The sequence below is a fragment of the Cnephaeus nilssonii genome (assembly GCF_951640355.1).
Source record: "Cnephaeus nilssonii genome assembly, chromosome: 10".
Lineage (NCBI taxonomy): Eukaryota > Metazoa > Chordata > Mammalia > Chiroptera > Vespertilionidae > Cnephaeus > Cnephaeus nilssonii.
This window is the reverse complement of record NC_137081.1, coordinates 4,233,891-4,255,246: the sequence shown is the minus strand read 5'-3', so window position 1 is coordinate 4,255,246 and position 21,356 is coordinate 4,233,891.

The window sequence follows — 21,356 nt, the reverse complement described above, 5'->3', positions numbered from 1 at the left end:
TTAAAGGGTCGCAGCATTAGAAAGGTTGAGAACCACTGTGTTAGAGCATCTCATCCACCCCTATCCAAATAATAACAATAAACTGTACCCACAAAATAGAAATTATTTCTATTCTAGTCCCTTAGGACTCTATTTTAAGCTGAAAATATTATTGAAAAGACTGATAGAAAATTTGATAACTATTTCATGTTGATATGGATAACTCCTTAAGAGTCAAAATTACAGCCACGGAGTCAGACAGTGGAAGAGAAAGCAGCCTGATAATGCTATTTTTATGGCTTCTATTTTTAAATATATTTTTATTGATTTCAGAGTGGAAGGGAGAGAGAGAGAGAGATAGAAACATCAATGATGAGAGAGATTCATTGATCGGCTGCCTCTTGCACACCCTCTACTAAGGATCCAGCCCACAACCCAGGCATGTGCCCTTGACCAGAATTTAACCTGGGTCCCTTCAGTCAGCAGGCCGATGCTCTATCCACCAGCAAGGGGGGCATGCTTTTCACATAACACCTGTGGGATGAGTCCCTATTAAATTTTAATTCATTAAACATGTCAGGAAGTAGGATCTTGAAAATGGCAAGCAGCATTCATTTGTATTTGGAAGGGAGAATGAGTATAGGAAATTTTTTGAATCATTAAAGGATTGTTAATAATCAATGTGAAAAATAAATATAAAATGTTTAAATATTTAGGAAATTGGAGCAGAATTAAAACATCAAGTAAAAACTTCAAGATTAGAATATCAGTGAAGGGAAAAAAGATTCTGTCAGTCATTACAACCGAGGGAATATATTACATTCAGCATTATCTTATTTTGTTCAATGCATTAGAATAAACATTTCAGATGATAGAAAGAAATATGCTGTTTTACAGGACTATCAAGTTAAACTAGAACCAGTGTGAACAATGGAATGAGAAAGAGTAAAATGAAAGAAGAGGAAAGTTCTATGTTAGGTCGGGAACATCTTAAATTAAAACAAAAAACTGGGAGCCAGATTGGTAAAAAGAGAGAGCCAAGGAAAATGAAATAACAGGATGTAATGAGATAAGAAAAGTGTTATAAGAAAGAGAAAGCATGACTTTCTACCCAAAAAAATCATAATATAACAAAACTTCACAGCAGATTTGCAGTTTTGCTCCTAAAAAATTGGATCTATCTGCATAACCTAGACAATCAATCAATCAGCGAATGTCAATAACTTCCAAACTTTTAAATGTCAACGGAAATAATGTGTTTTCATGCTTGCCCATTCTGAGCTAACGAGGTAATTGCATAAAGCTTGTGTTTGGGATGAATTGAATACATGGAAATGCATTTCAAGTTAGAGTCTACATCAACTGGTACTGATGTTGCTGATTTAAAAGAAGCGATTTTAGTACATCTATTTGTCACACTTTTCTCTGTTCATTGGAATGATGGTTGACTTGATAGATTTTAGTCTGAATATATTGGCTGTTTTGCAATAAAGCTTTGAAACGAAACAATCAAGAAGGTTCTTTTAATGTTTGATGCCCTCACAAAACATATGGAATCTATAATTAGAATTTTCAAAATACCAAAGAAGTATAGAAACCAAAACAACTTGGTTTTTGATAGCTGTGCTACATTCACAAATTTCTTTCTAAATTCCATATGTAAGGCACTGTGTTAAAGGTTAGTAGTGGTAGTAGAAAAAGGTTAATTTAGAAGTGACTGCTTAGGGTAATTGCAATAAACATTTACTGAGTCCTTTGGCCTGAGGCAGAATGGCTGTGACATTGCTAGGATAGTGGCAGTTCTTATCTGAAATAAAGAAGAAAAAGGCCACAGCTGCCATGCTTACGCTGAGAGCAATGAGCACATCGTCACTGGCTGTCCTGGAGGATGGCTCGGCAATCTTTATTTTTCTGAAACAAAATGTTAAAGCTGTGCCTGTCTAAAGAATTGGACAAATTTAAGTGGGGAATTCTTTAGAGGATTGAAAAGAAAGAAGCAATATATAGAGGTTTGATAAAAATCCTCATATTTTAAAAAAATATATTTTGAACCAGGGAGATCCCAACTGATTTGGCAAAGAATGTAGTCCTACGTACAAATGCACATTTTTGAGCGCTCTTAACTACCAACAATAACACATTTTTAAATGTTGGGATATGCACATGAGATCCCTATAATTACTGAGGGCTCTAGTCTGGCAGTCAATAAATTCCTATTAGTATAAATGTATGCTATCTTTTTTCTTTTTTTTTTTTTTGTCAAATGAAAATTTAGTTCTATCTAACTCTGATGCTTAGAAAGGCATACTTAGGTTGGGCCTACCCACTTAAAATAGCCAGACTTCAGTTCAGCAATTACTCTTCCTTTACAGACACAAAACAATATATTGAGCATGGAAAGTCAGGGGGAGAAGAAGATGCTAAACAACATTAGGGACTTCGCGAACAGGTGGGTCCTAGAAAGAACCGGAAGAGCCTCTCATGACTTCACCCACCTTCATGTCCTTCCTGGGTCATGACGAGCAGCTTCAGACCTCAGAACCTCCAACTATTTTTTTTCTGATAGAAAAACTCACTTCTGACTCTACCATGGCCAATGCCTCCTGGAATTGCTTTAGCTTGCAATTGAAGGGCTACTTCCCTTGAGAGTAGACGGGATTCCAGAAATAGGTACCATCCTGTTTCCATTTGCCTTTCCTTAATAGTACCCATCACAATTGCAATCTACACTAATAAAAGAGAAAGATGTAAATTGACCATACCTTCACAACGCCCACCAGCAAATCAGGAGTGAGTATGCAAATTAACCCAAAAAAAAGATGGTGGATTAATTTGCATACACAGGCGCTGAGTGGGCGGGGTGGGATGCAGGCGTTCCGCACCGCCCCAGCCACTCAGGGCCTTTGGGCAGGGTGGGAAGGTGGGGCTGGAGTGGAAAGAGGCGGCTTCGGGGTCAGAGCAGAAAGGCGGTGCCAGCAGCCAGGGAAAGGAAGTCCCATTCTTTCATGAATCTTTGTGCATCTGGCTTCTAGTAAATTATAATTATCTGATTAATGTGTTTTTGCCAACTAAACAAGGAGCAGAGGATGAAAACCATTACTGTGTCATACACACTGTATCTCCACACATGGTAGATTCTAAAAAATATTTTTTTAACTTTTTATTATTGACAGGACCCCGAATAGCCACAGCAATCTTGAAAAAGAAGTACAAAGTTTGAGGGATCACAATACCGGATATACTACAAAGCCATGGAAAATCACAGCAACCTGGTACTGGCACAATAACAGGCATATAGATCAATGGAATGGAACAGACACCCCAGAAACTGACTCATGCCATTATGGTCAGTTAATATTTGACAAAGGAGGCAAGAGCATACAATGGAGTCAAGAAAGTCTCTTCAATAATGGTGTTGGGAAAATTGAGCAGGTATGTGCAAAAAAAAAAAAAAAAATGAAACTAGACCACCAACTTACACCATACATAATTATTTTAAATCTATGTTGGGTGAATAGTTTATCCATCAGGATTTTTACCTTTATTTTATTTAATTATGACCATTTATAAAAGGAAAAGAGAAACTTTACAGAGTAATTTATTCATGATCATGAAGTTATTAAGGGGCATAGCATGTTTTTGGTTTTTTTTAATCCAAAACCCACCTCCCTTTCACTACACAAGCTGACTATGGTACTGTTGGCTTGATAATTATATAATAAACTAGAGGCCCAGTGCACAGATTCGTGCAAGAATGGGCCTTCCTTCCCCTGGCTGCTGGTACCACCTTTGCTCTGGCCAGAGCCACCTTTCTGCCTTCCTATGCTGCTCAGAGGCCCGGAGCCGTTGGGGTGGTGTAAAACGCCTGTGTCATTGCCCCGGCCACTCAGCAACCTGCACATGCAAGTTAACCCACCATCTTTGTTGGGTTAATTTGCATACTCACTCCTGATTGGCTGGTGGGCATCACGAAGGTACAGTCAATTAGCATGTTGCTCTTTTATTAGTATAGATATAGTCATAAAGTAAACCTTTCCCAATTTTTGATCCAGCGTTTTCTGTAAATCACCTCATATTTTCTTTTGGGTAATGTCAGTTGTGCTAAACATAGACCATGGTCACTTTTAGAACTGCAGTAATGCCTCTTTTTTAAGAATCAATTGTAGTGTCTGGTTGAATAATGCATTTATTCCAGTAGAAAAAAAAACTAGCAGTGGAACTTTTATCTGTCTGAAACTCTATGTCAAAATACTATTTATTTTTATTAGGTTAATTTTTTTCATAATACTGTATGTTTTTATCCATAGTAATCTAATGCTGGCTATTAATAATTACCACTACAAAAGGCAATATTGTTAATAAGGACAGTGAACAAAATGAGATTTATTACCTATCTCCATGTTTCATGGTAAAGTATTCATTTGATTCTGAAGTAAATGCATGCATTTAGCATTTTCCATTGCAATCCAATGTTCTCGTGGGGAGAAATGGAGACATTTGCAAAAATGTAAAACTTTTATTTCATTAGAGGACATTGTGTTGATACCAAAAAAACTGGTAAGCTTAAATTTCACAGTTAATACAGTGGATCTCCTAAGAAGAATAATGAATTATAACAATTACATTGAAAGAGGTGAAAATTATTAGCATTTCAGAGCTTGAAGTGAAAATTACTCAACAAATTATAAAATGTAAAGACATTAGACTGTTCATTATTTAAGACATGCCTTGATAACACATAATTAGTGCACAGATTGACGAATTGTTTGAAGTAATATCCTTTGGCATGATCTTACGGTCATCAGTGCAAGCTCTTGGACACAGCACAATTAAGTGCCTACTTTGCAAACATAAGGAAAGCTTTCCAGCTTAGTTGTTCCATAGAAAATTACAGGTTAAGTGAAAATGTGTAACTCATTTCACCATATTCATGAGAGGGGAGATGGAGGCAGAAATACAGAGAAGCATAGAGGGATATGACAGTGCTCGCTCACAAAGCTTCCTCATTGTGCTTGAGCCCGTTTCTCCAAAACCAGTCCCCTGCCCCAGGCTGATGAAATCATTCCTTGAGTCTGGTTAATACCCATCCCGGATTGAAAAGCATCCACGAGTGTTACTTTCTGTGTGTACAACCATAAGGAAGGAAAAGAGAGGTCTGCTTGGGAAGTGGTGGGGAAACAGTGGGACAGCTGATGAAATAACAATTTGAAGAAACATAAAGAGAGCCCTCCAAGTGAGAGGTGGCAGAGAGGAGTGGAAAGCACACGTTCACACACCACGTTAAGTCCTTTTCTCGGGGCTTAAAAAAGAAAACGGCAATAAGCAAGGAAAATGCAGCCACCCGGGCATGCTCATCTACTTGCTGGGGTTTTCAAAGGAAGAACACGCGGGGAAAATTTAAAACACGGCAACCAAGCCACAGAGAGCCAGGTCTCCGCAATGGACCAGTTAAGAGGGCAGCAAGCAAAGAGAGAAAAACCAGGCGGGAACGGTAAATATGCCAAAGGCTGCGGTCCCCTGCAGGTGCACAGTACCACTGCATGGAGTCGGACGCATGGCATTTCTGCCCATACTTGACCCCACTCCAGGGTGGTGCATTAAGAGAATGAAGAGCCTGGCACAGCACAGATTAAGTGTAATGACTGGGCACGCGTGGCAGCCAGGCCTCGCTGAGCGCCGGGCACCATCCACTTGGCAGAGAGGGTGGCAGTCTATGAAAATGACTGCGGGGCCATCAGCCAGGAAGAAGGCAGAGAATGTAGAAGGGTCCCGGGTGGAAGGACAATATGGGGAGCTCCGAGGGAACATGAAACAGAGGCTTAGCCCAGAGACATCGGCGAAGCTGCAGAGTCATCAATCTTTGAACAGGTTGTGGTTTATCCCTCCAAGGAAGCAAGTCCATACTGTTTCCTCCTCTGGGCATCACAGAGGAAATGAACTGAAATTGCACCAGGAGATATCTGAGTGAGAGCCAGGGAGGTAGTAGTTCCAGGTTGAGAGGAAGGGAGTGGTTTAAGAAGTGGCTTTCTCCGGAGGTCGTTAAGTGTGCGCATCTTCACGGGGGTCAGCCTAATGCTGTCCCCAGTTCTCTGTCACGTCTCCTCGCTGCTCCTAGATCACTGCCTCTGTTCTGCTGGCTGATAACAAATTATAGTTTGGTTATGACGGCACCACGTCCTTCAACTGAATGCCTTTCCCTCTCTGCTTTTAGCATGTGCAAAACATACAAGGAATAAAATCCAAGTGGCCCAGGCAGCCCAGTGCGCTTCGCTTTGTTCCATGCCAGGGAATAGTCTGATCTCTATGTTGATTTCACTTTCAGAAAAGGTGAGGACAGCTTGACTGCTTCCGGGAAGATGGAAATCTGGAAGAAGATGAAATAACTAGAGGCCTGGTGCACAAAATTCGTTCATGGAGGGGTGTGGAGGGGGTCCCTCAGCCCGACCTGTACCCTCTCCAATCCGGGAGCCCTCAGGGGATGTCCTACTGATGGCTTAGGCCCGCTCCCCTCTGAGGCGACCAGGCTGGACAACCTTGGGCAAGTCCTCATTCAATTCATTCACTCATTTTTCTCAACAAGGATTTCCTGAGCAACTACTGTGTTCAAGGTACTGTGCTGAGCACTGGAGAGACGTCAATGGCCTACACTAAGTCTCTGAGCTCATGGAACTTACATCCCAGTGAGAAAAAAAAAAGTGGTATGCAAAACAATCTATAAGCCCAGCCAGTGTAGCTCAGTGGTTGAGCGTTGGCCCATGAACCAGGAGATGATGGTTTGATTCCCAGTCAGGGCACATGCCCCCGTTGTGTGCTCAATCCCCAGTAGGGGGCATGTGGGAGGCGGCCGATCCATGATTCTCTCTCATTGATGTTTCTCTCTCTCCCTCTCCCTTCCTCTCTAAAATCAATAAAAATGTATTTAAAGAGAAAACCAACATGTAATACGATATCACACAGTAGTAAGTGCTGCCTCCAGTATCAGGCAGGGTCAGTCCTCTCTAGAGAAACGACCTTTGGAACGTCACATAGAACCTTTCGGCCCCGCCTGTCTGGGTCTTTTAGACACTTGTTTCTCCCCAGCTATGACTGTGTAAACTCACTTCACGTGGACTCTGGCCAACGTCCTACAGACACAGGAGTTTTACACAGAAGGATTGCTTAATAAGCCTTGACGAACTGGCTTAATGCTTTCGTGCAGCTACCTTTGAAATTTGAGTGAGATTTTCTTCCCTCCTCTTCTGACCTAATAGGCCTGGGTTTCCCAAACCTTTGTGGGCATCTGCTTCCCCTGGACACGTTCCTGAATGCTTATATCCACCCCGAGTCCCTCGTCTAAGATATAATGTCAGCTGGTCTGAGAGGAAGCCCACGCCTGAATTTTTCAGCAGAACTCCAGACCATGACGAGAGAGTCCTCCAATGGCTACGCTTCCGAGTAACATTATACCAACAACACATGGTGAGCCACATGGAGGTCTGGCACTCCAGTGGGTTGAAAACCTTGGCTATAAGCAACCGTTTTCCATAAAGGATTTTCACTTCCGTCGTACAGGCAGTTATAACATAAACAGTTATAAAATTTACCGTTAAAATATTACTTGTGAGTAGAAATAATTCACACACCTTCTAGAAAAGCAGACTTCAATTGTCATGTCAAAGGTGAAAGCATTGGGGCTATCAGTGGCATGGAACTGCCTCTACTAACGTTATCCTGGGTTTAGTATTCAAAATGTTTCATCATGGTAAATAACAAATCCATTAGAATAATGATTTTAAAGATGGATGATGGCAGACCAAAACAGTAGAACCATTATTCCTAGTGAAGTTTGGCATTCACTCTATTCAAGAAATGCAAATGTCCTTGTATAAAATAAAGGTGGAGGCACTAAATGTTAGCAGAGGTTGTGATGTCTGAACAAATTATTCCTGAAATTTCTGTAATTATTATTAAATATTCAAGATGCATGGGATATTCTAGGTATTCTCAAATATGAGGTTGTTCTAAGTATCCCTTTCTTTTCCGAAATTCTTCAAGAATTATTTCCAACTCGTTTACAGAATGAAGTCCATTCTCCTTAGCTTCCACTGCAAGCCCTCCGTGATCCGGTGATCATCTCTAGATTTTTCTCTCATGAATTCTTGACAGTCTACTCATGCACTCTATGCTTGTTTCCAATAAGGTAGTGTTTCCGCAGGATGTCCCTGAAAACACTAATTTTGAGAGACTAGAGGGTGTTATATTTTAATAAAATAAAGTCTCCAAGGTCAAATGCATTTGGGAAATATGATAAGCAAAGTTAATCAGGTTTCTTTTTTTGTAATTCTGAGACCCTTTAGGATGTTAGTGTGAATTAGAATAGGAAGAGAGTGAATAGAGAGTGAAATATTTCCCAAATGAATTTTTTCACTGAACACCTTTTTTTATGAAGCATCTTTTGAGAACAATGTCCTGAAGGACACAGTTTAGGAAAAATTGAGATGGAAAGAAAAGCACAGGATTTGGAATTCAATGCCATCGGGGTCAACCCCCAGCCTTAATATCCACAAACTAGAGGCCCGGTACACGAAATTCGTGCACGGAGGAGGGTTGTCCCTCAGCCCAGCCTGTACCCTCTCCAATCTGGGACTCCTCAAGGGATGTCCGACTGCCCGTTTAGGCCGATCCCTGGGATCGGGCCTAAACGGGCAGTCGGACATCCCTCTCACAATCCAGGACTGCTGGCTCCCAACTGCTTGCCTGCCTGCCTTCCTGATTGCCCCTAACTGCTTCTGCCTGCCAGCCTGATTACCCCCTAACCACTCTGCTGCCAGCCTGTTTGCCCCCAACTTCCCTCCTCTGCCAGCCTGGTTACCCCTAACTGCCCTCTCCTGCAGGGTTGATCACCTCCAACTGCCCTCCCTTGCAGGCCTGGTCCTTCTCAACTGCCCTCCCTTGCAGGCCGGGTGCCTCCCAACTGCCCTCTCCTGCTGGCCATCTTGTGGTGGCATTCTTGTGTCCACATGGGGGCAGGATCTTTGACCACATGGGGGCAGCTATATTGTGTGTTGCAGTGATGATCAATCTGCATAGTACTCTTTTATTAGATAGGATAGAGGCCTGGTACAGGGGTGGGGGCCAGCTGGTTTGCCCTGAAGGGTGTCCCTGATCAGGGTGCGGTTCCCTTGGGGCGTGGGGCGGCCTGAGCGAGGGGCCTGTGGTGGTTTGCAGGCGGGCCACGCCCCCTGGCAATGCAAGCGGAGGTCCTGGTATCTGGAATTTATTTTCCTTCTACAATTGAAACTTTGTAGCCTGGAGCAGAGCCAAGCCTGGGGCTCCCTCCGAGGCCCGCAGCCATTTGTGTTGGGGTTATAATTGAAACTTTGTTGCCTTAAGCGGGTGGGCCTGGCCAGGGTGTGCAGAAAGCTTTGCTTCCCCTGTTGCCAGCGGCAACCCTGGCCTGCTCTCTCAAGCTCCATTCTGCCGCCATTTGTTTGAATTTGTTTACCTTCTATAATTGAAACTTTGTAGCTTGAGTGGAGGCTTAGGCCTGCAACGGCTATGGAAAGCTTGGCTTCCTCTGTTACCTAGGAAACCTTGCTCTCTGTGGCTGTAGCCATCTTGGGTTGGGTTAATTTGCATACTTGCTCTGATTGGATGGTGGGCGTGGCTTGTGGGTGTGTCAGAGGTATGGTCAATTTGCATATTTGTCTATTATTAGATAGGATGATTGGACTCTGGACAGGCAAATTTTTAGACTTGTGTAATATGCAAAGAGAGAGAAAGAGAGAGAGAGAAGAATTATGATTAACGTATAAGGTCATTGTAATAATTTAATAAGGAATCATTAAACAGCTAATATTGATCTTGCCATATGTTGTGCTAGAGGCCCAGTACACAAAATTAGTGCACTCGTGGGAGGCGGGGGGGGCGGTCCCTCAGCCCAGCCTGTGCCCCCACTGCCACTGCACTTGCCAGCTAGCCATGAGCTCAGCTTCTGGCTGAGCTGCCCCACCAGGGGGCAGCTCCTGTGTTGAGTGTCTGCCCCCTGGTGGTCAGTGCGTGTAATAGCGACCGGTCGTTCTGCCTTTTATTATATAGGATAGTCAGTAAATATTAGTTTTGTTACTTTTTCTCAACTTCCAGCCTAAGTAAACTCTCCCCAGTTTTCTTGAAGATATGTAACTTTGGTTTTTGGAGGTGTCAGAACTCTGAGAATCTGTTATTTCTGTGGGCCCCATTCTCATTTTATTTTTAAAGAGTTAATACATACTGCACGTTTCTTCATGTGATTTTTGGCTTCTCTTCCTGACTTTAATTCTCCAAGTTCACCTTCTGTATGAAGCCTTTGCTTCAATCTTCACATTAGAACTATATCTCCCCAGTGTGTATTCCTGTGGAACTTTTGGCACCGCCACTGCCATGCCATACATCCCTGTTCTTTATAGTCTGGCAGACTGCGGTAAATGTGCAGACAGCAATTCTTGTTTGACTAGCATCAAATTATGTTAATTGAGATAAATGTACAAATGACAGAAAAATGTATTATTTCAGGGAAAACCACAAGCAGCAAGATCCTTCTTCATGACGTAGCAGTGAGGTTGACAGAGTGGTTGCTGATACGGACAAGCGTCTGTTGATCCCTCATCCACATTTTTAAAATGATTTTTATTTCATTTTATTGTTTTCCGTGTTTTTTGCATGATGAAAAATTTTGTTTATTTATTCCTCTTCCATAAATGTTTTAATCACCGTGGGCCCAATATCCTTCAAAATTTTGATGTGTTTTTTTTTTTTTCTTGAGGTTCTCAAGAAGTAGCTAAGTTCTCTACTTTCTGGGATTTAATGTAAAATACATTTGACTGCATTCAAAGTCTGTAAATTATTTCATAAAATTAACATTCCTTTTCTAGTTTGGTGCTTAAATCTCACTATTAAGCTGCATGAGAGGTTGGGCATGTGGATTTTTAGTCAAACATTTGGACTTAAAATCTTGGCTTTACAGCTCATGTATACATATGAAAAAGTTTAGGGAATGTAAGCATACTCCCAATTTTGTTATGCACAGGAGGGGATGATGCTACTTCAGAAGGTTATTGTGAAGCCTGGGAGGTGTGACTCAGTGGTTGAGTGTGGACTTATGAACCAGGAGGTCAGAGTTCGATTCCCGGTCAGGGCACATTCCAAGGCTGTGGGCTCAAACCCCAGTAGGGGGCGTGCAGGAGGCAGCAGATCCATGATTCTCTCTCATCATGGATGTCTCTTTATCTCTCTTTCCCTCTCCCTTCCTCTCTGAAATCAATACAAATATATTTTTTTAAAAAAAAAAAAAGGTTATTGTGAAGAGTTAGTAAAATCATATAGGGGTCTCCCCACTATCTGAAGGTAGACGTTCTTATGACGCCTTTTGTTAGTTGCAATGGCTTAAAACAAAGAAGCAGCTATAGTTAATGTGCAAAAATTGTGAGTGTTCCCAGAACCCCAGAATAACCTCCAAATCTTATCAAATAAAACCTGACCCTCGAATGGCACTCACATGGAGTCAGCAGAGAGCAGTTTGTCGCGAAGGTCACGGTCTGTTGGGTTCCAGACGAGACTGAGAGGGGAGCCTTGCAGGTGGGGGGCGGGGGGGGGGGGGGAAGCGGGGAATGGGAGCTGCTCAGGGCCAGCACTGCCTCTACAGGATTCAGTGCGAAGCAAACTCGCCAAAGGCTGCTTTTGCCCGTCACCCTTTTGTGATAAAAGCGAGAATCTTCAGCTTCCTTTGGATTAGCCAAAACAGGTACTAATGTAGGTCTTTTATGAAAGTGAAGTGGCATAAGGCAAACTTTTGAAAAGCAGGGAATACCTGTGTTATAGGCGGCCAGACGCACCAGGGGTCTGACCCTGACCGGTGGGGTCAGACCAAACCCGGATTCAGCAACCGGGGTACGTGGGTCCTGGCTGGGAAAGAATTCAGAGCAAGGCCCACCCTGTAGGAGAACATGTATCAGGTAAATCACAGGGGGAGAAACGTAACTGGGAAAAGAAAGGGCTTAGGAAACAGGTTGTGGAGGTAAAGGAGGGGCCTAGGAGCTTGGGAGTGAGGAAGCCTATGGTAGCGTGGCTGGGGGAGGGGAGAGGAGGGGAAGGCATGGGCCTGCTCCCAGGAGGAAGAGCGCACTGGGTCCTAGTCCTAAGGGTTTAATTAAGGGCAGAGGTGTTAGGGGAGGCCCCAGGGGAAGAACCTTGCAGCTTGAGGGGGGATAAGGAGGGGGGGAGGCGAAATAGGAGATATCTGTAATACTATCAACAATCAAAAGTATATTTTAAAACATAATAAAGGCTGGGTGTTTAGGGGAGGTCTTAGGGGCGGAACAATAGAATATTCATTAGCTCTATGCTGATGTACCCAAATCAGATTTATTCTCTGAATTTGTCTGTGGTTGGCAAATGGCACTTAATTGGGTTTCTGTTCTGTCTCCCTGAGTAGGGTGATTTAAGCTCTTTACCCTCTGGTTGGGGGGGAGAAGTGCAAATACTTTTCTCGTCAGCACCCTTGGTTTAGGGAAGAGAGAATTTACTAAGTGGCTGGAAACTGCTGTTTGTCTGTCTTGACTTCTTACTCTGCTATCACACCCTGACCTGGGACTGAACCTGCAACGGGGGGTGTACTGGGACGACCTCTAACCAGCTGAGCTACCCAGCCAGGGCCCTATGTTTGACTTATTTCAATCTCACTCGCAAATAGGAAATCCGATGGTTCCACACTTGGATGGAGAATGGTTGAGAGTCCAGGGTGTTCCTCGTTTTCATCCCTAGATAGCAACCCCAGGCTCTTTAGAGCTTTCCAGTCTAGGTCAATGCCTGGACATGTATTTGCCTAGAAATAACCCTGACCACCCCTGCGGGCCCCGGATGTGACTGACCTCCTGGTCTCTGTCCTCCAGACCCTCCGACACCTGGCAGACCTCTGTCCTGACCACGTCTACACAAAGAATGCAGAACTGCTTATTCCCCACAATGCACTTTTTACTGGAAGAACTCTTCACTTCCTTCTTCAGAACAATGTCTGGATCTCTTCCACAATCCAGATTCTTCTGGATCTCAAACCAGCACTTGTTGCCTGTTACTTTGGCCTTTTATTGTTAGTTTAACATTAAAAAGACATATTTATTTTTGATTAAGAAAATAATTTTTATCCCAAGAAACAGTTCATATTGAAGGTCATCAATGTGGGGCTGTATTTCTGTTGCTGTTCTACTCCTATCTCAGTGTCCTGTGTTTTTATAGTATATAAAACAGAAGTCAAAGTTCTGACAAAATATTAAATAGGGTCAAAAATAAATGAAAATAGCCATAATGATGACTTGGCTTAAAAAGTGTATTTTAAACAAAACCAAGCATGCAAATTTCTACCTGACATTTAAGCTCCCTTGGTCTCTAGGAGAGCAAAATCATTATTTCTATGGAAATGATCTTTTCCCAATGGAGAGTGAAATGTCCTATTTATTTTATCAAGTCTTAAGTTCTTTGTGTTTCACTCGAATTATCAGCAGACTACTGCTGCTTAGCGCCTGCCTGCTGCCTGTGACCATTTTAAACCCATGTACCATTGAGGCAAACTTTTGACTCTGGTTCTGTCCTTATGGTAAAAGTGGCTCAGGTAACCTAAGTCGAATACTCTTAAAAATATATATATATATATGGGAGTGGGGTGGGGGGGGGCAATGGTAAGATATGTACACATATAATACCTTAATAAAAAAAATTGGAAAGAAAAAAATAAAAAATAATAAATAAATAAATAAATAAAAGACAACAGCCCCTGATCTTTTATAGATCAACCGTGTCTGCCCAGGTTGTGCTAGTCCTGGTATCTTCACCACGCAAGTGTAGGCGTTGTGTGCAGGTGTCACACCGTTTATGACAAAGGAAAAGAGCCACCACCTAGAAACCTCTGAAGACAGAGAGAATGGAAATGTGTTCTCCAGGGGAAAGTGGGGAGGGAAGGAGAAGAACAGCATTTTCCCAGGAAAGGCCTTGCTCGCTTGGATCTGTAGAGTGTTCCCACCCACCTGCCCCTCTCACGCCCCGGCACATCTCGCACCTGCACCGGCGCCTCGCGGTGCTCTGGTCTTCCCCGCTCTATGCTGTGACCGCCTGGATGCCATCCAGCCCTCGGCCCAGTGACAATGCCTCGCTTGTTCGGAGCTGGGCCGATCCTGCGGTTCTCTGAATGCGCTCATTATCTGTTTCACGGGAGCTGCTGCCCAGTGGCCCCGGACCGCACTTCCTTTCTCGTGCAGGCTCCTTCCCGGCCTCCTGCTCAGCCTCGTGGTTCAAGGTGAGCTCAGCCTCTTCTTGCAAATCCCACTGTCAGGTCGCCAACGTAGTAAGCGCCTGAGCCACACCAGGCCAATCACATCATCAGACTCCCTCGCCTGGACAATCTGTTCCTTTCTTGTTGTTCTGTTAGTTGGTGTTTCTGTTTAATTTTTTTTTTTCTAACTAGGTGCAAGAAAGAAGGTCATTCGTAGTCTTTATAGCAAATCTAAGCAATGTAAACTTGAGACCCGTCTCCCAGTAGCCACAGGGAAGTGGCTAATATCAGAGAATAACACTGGCATGTGGAGAGGAGATGGAGACAGAGAGTGATGAGAGTTTGGGAGTACAGTGTTTGTCATCTGGTTTTAATCACATGTGAGCTCTAACGATACCCTAGGACCCCTGTGGGATTTCTACGTGAGAGAGTATCCACTTTTGGTATAAATTAATTCAAAATAGATTTCTGTACTAGAAATGAATAAAAGTTTGCAAATGCATATGCCAGCATCACTCTTTAAGACACGGGACACCATGCTTTTCCTGGTCTTATCGAAGGGGGCGTCTCCGATTGCTTAGCGGTCTCTCCTATGTTTCCTTGCCTCTCGTGTGGGACCACGACAGCAAAAGAAACTCAGTGGACACGTCTCGGCTGACCTGAGAAGACACAGTTGTAAGGTTACTTTAGTCTTTTGAAGCTGGGTTTGGCCACTCTAATCCAATTATGGTGCTAGTATTAATACGCCAAGGTGAAAAACATCATAAGTTACCTTGTCTTCATTAACAGCAATGTATTTGGTATTTGGATAAAGCATATTCTTTTTTTTTATCTTTAATGATTAAGATATTACATATGTGTTCTTATCCCCTCCTTACCTACCCCAAACCCCCAGCACATGCCCCTCACCCCCCCTAGTCTCTGTGTCCATGGGTAGGCTTATATGCATGCATACAAGTCCTTTGGTTGATCTCTCCCCCTTAACCCCACCCTCCCCTACCTTCCCTCTGAGGTTTGAGCATCTGGATCGATGCTTCTCTGTCGCTGGATCTGTCCCTGTTCATCAGTTTATGTTGTTCATTATATTCCACAAATGAGTGAGATCGTGTGATATTTATCTTTCTCTGACTGACTTATTTCGCTTAGCATAATGCTCTCCAAGTCCATACTCCTTTATAAAGAGATTGTAAAAGCCAACTCTTCTATCTTCCCGGTAAGGAAACTGAGATCCAAGAAGATTAAATAACTTCCTCAGATGCCTGTGGATATAATCAGAATAAGGATTAAAAATCCAGTTCCAGTTCATCCAAACTAGGATTTCTCTGAATCAAATAATTATATCTCTCTCAATAGTTAAACTGAGCTATAAATGAACTATTTGAAAGTACTATCAAAATGGGTTTCTCAGGTAAGTGTCTTTATTGCTGACATATAATTTGGTGAGTCAAATACATTGCCATAAATCAAATAAAGTAAGCTAATCGATTTCCGTACATTTTTAAATTTCCTACACAAAAAATACCTTTGGTGTCTGTACATCTAAATTATCTTTTATTCTATTTCCTAGTCACTCTTATAAGAAGCTTTAACTTTACACCCATAGAATAAAATAGAAAATAGAGTATCAAATAAGACCAAGGGAACATTTATAGCAGCAGACCCGGAAAAATATAGAGACAATGCAAATCCATTATCTTACCGTTTTTCCTATTGTAATTTCTTTGGAATGCAATCAAGTAGCCACGTTTACGTCTATCAGGGTAAAGTACTAAATCATATGATTACTCTTACCAGGATGAAAAGCCTATCCCTGATTGCACACCTGGCTTTCCAGAGTTTAAATGTTCCTTGCTGTGGCATTTCAGAATATAGGAAGTTTATACAAAATTGGCTGTTTGATATTCTAACTTGAGCATCAAAAAGAATGCTTTCAATTTGCTTCATTGATGGCAATTGTGTTGTCTGGGATTAGGAATAAGATTTAGTGTTTGGAAGCGATTTTGAAAATATAAATTCCTTTTACTTACAAAGGTAATAAGATGTTGGAAAGAACTACAAATTCAAAAATTTTGTTTTCAGGCTAAAAACAGGAAAGTCAACAAAATACTCAAACTGTCAAAGTGTCTGCTCTATTATGTATTTCACCACCGGGAGGTCGATTGCCCTTGGCTGCGTTTCCTCACAGGTGACTTTTAGATTTCTTCAGAAAATCTTTTCTTATCTGTATTTCACATTTTCTTCTCAACACCCCACTCTCATCTGCATAAGACTTATGAATAATGATCTCTTTCTCAAAGTGAGGCACCATTGACCTCCATGTTGACTTACCTGTAGATGCGGACTTAGTCACTTTCATGACAATTACTAGTGCCTCCTGCAGGTATGCACACAATGTCGTTAGGCATGTTAGTATTTTAAGATTGCAGGGGAATAATATGTAGATATGCATACGTATATAAATATAGAGAGAACAATTTGGTTCTCTGAATAAGATTCTTACCTATTTTTATTGGCATCTACTGAGTGTCCATGTACTTAAGATGGGAAGGAACACAATTCCCAGCCCCACGTGAGTCCTGGAAAGTTTCTATTTTATAGCTCGACAGTAATTTTCCTTTCCTCAGAAAGTATCCTTGTCTGGCCTTGTGCATGTATGGACTGCTATTCAGTCAAAGTCTCAGGGGAACCTCTGCAGATTTCTCTCTCTCTCTCTCTCTCTCTCTCTCTCTCTCTCTCTCTCTCTCTCTCATATTCTACACTGCAAATTCCACCTGTCTTGACCTCTACAAACTCCAATCTGGGTCTCCTCAACTTGTTTAAGTACCATCAGATTCAAATATAAAATTTCATTTATTTTCATTAACAAAGACATTGAAATATTACATAATGGAATTATAAACATGTTAGCTTATTTTATGCATATTTTAAAATAGATACAATTTAGGACAATTATTTTTTTAAATAATAGTTACATAAAAGATCTCTTTGTGTTGGGAATAAACACTGTAAAGGTACTGGAGTAGTTTGCAGCATGTTATTCCAAGAACAGGACAGAGTAGGCAAGCATTTTTGTCAGAGAAACTGTGGGTTTGCTGACATTTAAGACATCATCTTTTTATCTTGTCTGTGAATATGAGTTATAAAAGAAATGAATGCAAAAGTAATCAGGGGCCAACAGCAAAATATGACTTTTCTAAAATAGTAAGTCCTACGTAAGTCTTTTCTATACAAAAACACATACTTATTCTGTAATGATGGTCTTGAAAAGCTGATATCATTACTAACATACACATGATCAGATTCAGGCTTTATGCTACCACTTCTCATCTAAATATGTGTTTTTTTGCTATTTCTATTTGAAATTCCTGAAGTTTCTATTTAATTATATAACCACTAAAATATTAATGTATTATTTAATTTTCATTACTCATCATAGTCTCAAGTCAGCAAAAAGTGATTCAGTGTCTCTAATATTCAGGCAATGCAACCAACAACAAAAATGTGGTGGGAGTCCATCATTGAAGAGTTCACAATCTAAGTTATGATTTAGAAAAGCAAATAGGTAGTTATAATTGAGCATCTTGTCACCAGGATACAGTGAAGAGGACAATGAAATAGATTTTGGAGAGGGGGCTGTACAATGTTCTTCTAAGAAGTAACATACAGGTGGGACTTTGAAGAATGAGTAGAAGCGATATATACATATGTATCCTTCATTCATATAAATATGCATATATATGAGGGAGAGAGCTCTGTGATATCTCCATTTGCACAGAGATGTGACAATGCTTGCTGGACACCTCTTGGTAAAATGGCAATACAAAAAAGGGGGCAGGATTCTTTAAAATTCGGCGCTACATCTTAAGTATCCCAGACTTGGAAATCCTAGTATGGTGGTCCTGACAATCCCTTGAAATTAGTTCAAGTTTCTTTTTCTTGATAGAGTTATGTGAAGGGAATGTAAAATTATATATAAAAGATTGGATAAGTGATTAAGAACTTCACAGGACTAAAAACATCAAGATAGTCAGCAAAAAGAAGAGCAAAACCAACTGACATCGGCATTTTTAAGCATTGCATATTTTCTGAGACACTTTCTTTAAATGGGTATGAGAGGTACATGAGCTCTTACCACACAGGATATGAACGTTTTAATGTCTTTATTCACAACACACGATAAAAGCCATTGTTCTAAGTGTGCTTAGACCTTGGCCTGTATGAATGGCTTTATTCGGCTTTCATGCAATGGATGAATTGTGGTGTATATAATTAACATCACCGGAGTGTCCCTCAGTGAATAAGTGTAACCATGTATTGCGAGGAACAGCAACAACAAGGGATCAAGTCCTCTGGGACCTTTATGAGATATCAGCAGCAGGTTGTACTGGCACGCAGGGGCTTCATCTTGGCTTTGTCACTGGAGAGGTATGTGTCCTGAAGCCCTTTGCTGGAAATGTCCTGCCTCATCTGAAAACCAAGGGCTACATACACTATGTCTCCTCTGGGCTCTAAAATTCTATGATGCAACAATTTTTATTGTCTTTTGAATGAATATATGATCATTGCTCATAAAAGTACTGTGTGAGATAACACTAAACTTTTTTAAAACCTCTAATTAATGCCCTAAATATCTTGAGATATGCTCAGAAAGACTCTCAAAGTATAAGGACATAAAATACATTTTTTGGCAAATGAGAACTCAGGAGATTCTAAGTTATATCACATCCAACACAGGAGACATTCTGAAACTTAATTATAATGATTTATCCAGCAGGGAGGGGAGTAACAGAAATCTTTTACAACTCACTAGTTGATAGAAAGACAGAAGTTTAAAATAGCTGCCAATAAATACCATCATAAATTTAACAACTTATAATCTTTTCTTTCCTCCTTCTTAAGGAAATAAGAAATAAATGAGAGTTCATTCAAGCTTCGTTCCAAAATAGTTTATTAAAGTACCTTCTTATTACTGACGCCAGCTTTTAGCAAAGTTAAGTATTTTGTTGCAAGAGCATTTGCAAGTAAAAAAGGGAGAAAATGCCCTAAAGGAAAAGAGAATCCCTATTAATGGCTTCCTTAAAAAAAAAAAGAAAGAAAGACAATAAAAACCTAGATACTGCATCTGCAGCTGCAGTTCACACTCCAGCCTGAGCAATGATGGACCATCCTGGTACAGTACAGACCCAGGCTACATTAATGCCATTAGTTTTTGTTTCTAAAGACATAAAAAAAAAAGTGTATGAAACAACTTCAGTTCTCACTAAGCCAAGTGTGCGATCCCATCTGTTTGGATTTCATGCTCTAAGATCCTAGTCAACCTGAAAAACAAACCTCCTTCGTCCTGATACGATTAAGACATTCAGCAGGAAAACGGGGCAACACCCTTGGCATCCTATTCAACTTGAACAACTTCCATTGGTGAAGCCATCAGTGTTCTGCCATCTCGAGGGCCACCTGCTCTCCTCAGGACGCCTGGGGACGAAGCCTGGGAAAGTGGTGCCACCTCTTCTTCCTGGCACAATCCGAGTCGTGAACTGCACATTTTAAGGGTTTGAGCAGAGAACTACACATTTTTTAAGATACATTTTTATTGATTTATATTTTTATAGAGAGGAAGGGAGAGGGAGAGAGAGGTAGAAACATCAATGATGAGAGAGAAACATTGATTGGCATGGATGGGCTGCCTCCTGCACGTCCCCTACGGGGGATCAAGCCCATAACCCAGACATGTGCCCTGCCCAGGAATTGAACCTTGACTTCCTGGTTCCTGGGTCAGTCAGCTCTCAACCACCGTTATAGCTAAGAATCCTGCTAAATTCTTGCCTTTTGCTAAAGGTAAAGAGTTGATGTGTCTTAAACTATGAAGCAGAAACATCACATTAATTTTTCCTTTTTACTTTTAAGTGACATTTAAAAGGAGTAAATAAATATTCATCAAAAATGTTACTGCTTCTCCTTTGTTTCTTAGCAGGAACAAAATTTCACATAAACACAAAATGCTATTGCCTAATGAAATGCTTACTAGAGAATAACTAATTGGCTGAAAATAGTTTAATTATAGGCTTGATTAAATTTTTCCAGTCCCTGTTTGTATTGGCTTCCTGGGTGCAATAAGTATTGCATTTCTTTAGGATTTATGATGTTTATGAATATCCCGCTCCATAATTTAAAGCACAGTCAATGAAACATTGTTCAATTTTAAGAAAATGCTCTAGATTCTATAACTTCTCAGAATTAAGATTTATTTTATCATTATTGATTATGATAATTAAACAGGTTCCAGTAAGGCTTCAAAATAGATGATATATTAATGACTTTGCACTTTATTAAATACAATTAATTTTATAACCCTCTTTTGGTATTAATCTGGGTATAAGAACTCATTGTTTTAATGTTCCTATTATCATGACTTACATCTATTGTTTTTTTGTGGTTTTTTTTTTAAATGAAAATCTAGAAAGGAAACTGAAGGCCTAAAAGCCCCAGAATCATGTACCAGGAACTGGGTGAAGGAAGACAAACAACAAGGAAAAGCCTGTGCTGGGGAAAATTTAAGCTCTGCAGACTCATCAAAAAATGTGCTGAGGTATGGTGGTTGCCAAGGGAAGGGAAGGGGGGAGAAGGAGGTCTAGTATGTGGTGACAGGAGATTTGACTTCGGGTGGTGGGCACATGGTGCAATATACAGATCTTGTAACATAGAAACCCACACCTGAAACCTATATGTTCATGTTGACCAATGTCTCCCAATACATTTAATTTTTTTAAAAATGTGCTGAGTAAACTAATCTTCCATTCTTTATGCTAGTGAATATAATAATTATGACATTCTGTGATATAAAGGAAATAAGAGAATTTCTCTTCTAAAATGTTGCCAAGTCCCACGCTAGCTGGTTTGGCTCAAGTGGATAGAGTGGTCAGCCTGCAGACTGAAGGGTCCTGGATTCCCATCAAGGGCACACGCCTGGGTTGCAGGCTTGATCCCCAGTAGGGGATGTGCAGGAGGCAGCCAATCAGTGATTCTCTCTTATCATTGATGTTTCTATCTCTCTTTCCCTCTCCCTTCACCTCTGAAATCAATAAGGATATATATTTTTTAA